Source organism: Canis lupus, chromosome 3 (genome assembly GCF_048164855.1).
Source record: "Canis lupus baileyi chromosome 3, mCanLup2.hap1, whole genome shotgun sequence".
In the NCBI taxonomy this organism is placed as follows: Eukaryota; Metazoa; Chordata; class Mammalia; order Carnivora; family Canidae; genus Canis; species Canis lupus.
In genome coordinates, this window is record NC_132840.1 from 89,045,806 (window position 1) to 89,049,346 (window position 3,541).

Here is a 3,541-nt window from a genome sequence, read left to right on the forward strand (position 1 = left end):
GGAATTATGAAATGTATACATAAATTTACCAATCTATATAATGCTGGTGTAATCCTGGTTATTTCTTACTAGAAATTAAAATTTCTAAGGATTAAGTATTCTAATTGATATATGTTACTAAAACTACTAGAAATAATAAGAGAAATAATTCTGTATACATGAGAAATAGGATGTGTTTTAGCTTAAAAAAAAGTATGAGGTATGGTGATAAATTTTTGTTAAAAGGATAAAAGTATTTTTATCATAAAGTAAAACCAGTCATTTCAGAATAGAAAGAGTAAAGCAAAGGTCAACCAAACTATACATAGGAAGTTGGAAAGAGAGAGAGCTTGTATAACCAAGCTAGCTAAAATTGAAGGAATTTTTATTAGTTTTTTTAAATAAGTTTTAATATCAATAGTGTACTTATGTAAAACTAAAATATTATTTTTTTACTATTAAAAGTACAACTTTTTCCTAGACTATTATTCTGCTCTAGATAATAAGAAAATGTGAAAGGTTTTTCTTTACATTTTAAGTAATATCCCTAGACAGCAACAATTTTGTGTCTTACCAAAATAATTGCATGTTGTCTTTATGATCAGGTCTTTAATTAAGAAAACTGGGTATCCTCCATATGAAAAGAAGTAAATTTTCTTCACAACTATGTAAACTTCTCTATTTTCTTTGAAAATCTTTTGTCACTTTGGTTAGATGGATAATTAAGTATTGTTTCATATTGATTTGTTATCCTATTTAGTAAGTGTCCAAACCTTCTGATATTTTTGATGAACTTTCCAAAATCAAATTTTAAATGAAGTCTTTTTGATCTGTAAGTAACTTTAGGATTTTGAAGAGGGTCTAAAACATCTCAAAAGATTTGTTCTCTCTCCTTACAACAAGAGAGATATTAAACTAATTGGTCTGATTTGTTATATTAAATTTATGGGAAACTGTCAAATAAGTAATACTAACTCTTCTTTATGTTGTATGGGTATACATTTATGTTATAATTATTCCAGAAATTGTACAAAATTTCTAAGATTCTGATTTCCTGGTATAATGTTATCAGTCATAATTCTAGTTATCATCTACATATTCTAGTTATTACCTTTTTATCTAGTTATTATCAGTCATATATTCTAATGCCACAGAAATAACCAAATTTCCTTGTAAATTGTATTGTAATATAATGAACTCTAATCAGATATTAACCATGGCCACTTTTAGTTTTAGAGAACTGTCATACCTGTTGTTGTGTGGGTCACTCAGAAAGTTTACCTGAACACTCAATGACATTATAAGATATATTCAAACTGCCAAAGATGCTTCGATCCCGACATCTTCTCATCTGATTGATCTTAGGACTCAGACTGGGTTTGTTGTTTGCTCTGATCATTAACCTTTGCTTATCTTTTGTTGCCTTAGAAATGCCTCTTGCTTATATAGGCCTAACTTTGGAAGCCCCCTACATCACTGCCTCCTGAAATAAAGTACACTCACTGTCTAACTGACCTGACCCATTCTCAGGGCTGACCATAGTTCAAGGAGCACTCGTGGTTATGGAGCAGTCTACCTCCTTAGCTTCTGGACTGTGAAACTTTTGTGGAAAATTGAAAGGCAGTATTGAAGGGGAGCAGAATCTGCCACTGACACTATTCCTCTTTGGTTATACAGATTGTCTTAATGCTGTTATTTTTGTGAAACACCTGCCATAAGAGAAGCTCTGAAAACTGAGTAGAAGTTACCCTTTTGTAAAACAAATGTACTTCCTGGAGTCCTGCTTCGGGCTCCCCGCATGGAGCCTGCTTCTCCTTCTGCCTGTGTTTCTGCCTCTCTCTCTGTATCTCTCATGAATAAATAAATAAAATGTTTAAAAAAATGTACATTTATAAGGAAAATCTCCATTTGAGAGAGTCTCCTTCCCTGTACTAGGAAGAGGATGACTAAATCTCTAGAAACTCTTATCAATGTAGGAGGCAACTGACTTAAATCTAAATAAACCTAACTCTTGTTTACTGGGCTTTGCCTGAAAACCTCCCATAACTGCTCCTTCCCCAACATCTTTTGTTTTTATCTGGGAATATTCCTTAAGATGATAGATTGGGCCATTTGGGGGAGTTACTCATATTTCCTGGGTCTGTTCTGTCTATACAGGACATATATATGTTTGTTTAACTTCTATTTTCTACTGTTAATCTGTCTTTATTACAGGAGGTGTCAGCTGAACCTAGAAGGGTAGAGAAAAATGATCTTTCTTTCCCTAATTTTTCAGTGAAACCATCTGTGCATGGAGTGTTGTGTGTGTGTATGTGTGTGCATGTATGAGGGAGGTTTTAAATATAAATTCAATTTATTATTTGGTATAGATCTATTCACACTTTTAATTTTTTTTAAGTCAGTTCTGGTAATTGATTTTTTTTTCTTTTCAGTGATTATCTTATTTCATTTATGTTGTTGAGTTTATAGACATGAAACTGTTCATAAAATTCCTTAATAATCTTTGGAGTTTTGAGGGGTCTCTTATGATGTCAACTCTTTCATGCTTGATTTTGGTAGTTTGTATCTTCTCTTTTCTATATGTTACGTTAACAAATGTTTGGCATTTTTCTTGATTTGCCGACAGTTCTTGGTTTCATTGATTTTATTGTTGTTTTCTTTAATCTCTTCTTGATTCCTTAGATTTTCATTCTGTTCTATAATTTCCCTTATTCTACTTAATTTGAGTTTGGTTATCTCTGCTTATTTTAGATTCTTGAAATAGATGTTTAGATTGTTGACTTTTTACCTTTCTCCTTTTCTGATGTCAGTATTTGAAATTATAAATATTCTTCTAAGCATTATTTTAGTGGTGACTGATGTAAGAAATGGTTGGGGTTCAGAGCCTATGGCCAAAGAAAGAATTCTTCAGATGTTTTTGGTGCAAAAAGGTGGTTTTATTAAAGCATGGGGATACTACAGTGGTCAGAGAGAGATGCACTGGAGTTATAAGGAGTGGATGATTATATACTTTCAAGTTGGGAGGAGATTATAGATAGCATAAGCCTCTAAGGAATTTTGGAAGCAGGGTTTCCATGACCTTGAGGCTACCTATTATTAGGAAAAAGTCATTTATTACTGTCTAGTAAAATCCTAGGCATAAGACCCTTCAGATGTATATCAGTGGACCAATTGCTTGGGGGATGATTTCTTATATGTATCTTGGGTGGCAGAGATAAAGGAAGTTTCCAAAGGAATTTTTATATATTAAAGAAGACTTATAGATCCTGGGGGAGAGTTGGGGAGGGCTGGGATAGTGTTCCACTAAGATTGCCTTTTGCCTTATTCATATTGAGGCAGCTAAGTTCTTAGGAGAATGTCACTCTGCCTGTTTCAAGGATTTGTCAATGGGTGGTAGGCAGGAAGGAAATTTAAGTTTTCTTTTGCCTTTGTTTCCCACATCATAGCTACTGTAATTTAATTTTTTTCTGTAATTTAATTTTAATTCACTCCTAACATCCTTCATGATTTCTTCTTTGACCTATGGGTTGTTTAAAACTATGTTTTATTGTCACTTATTTGG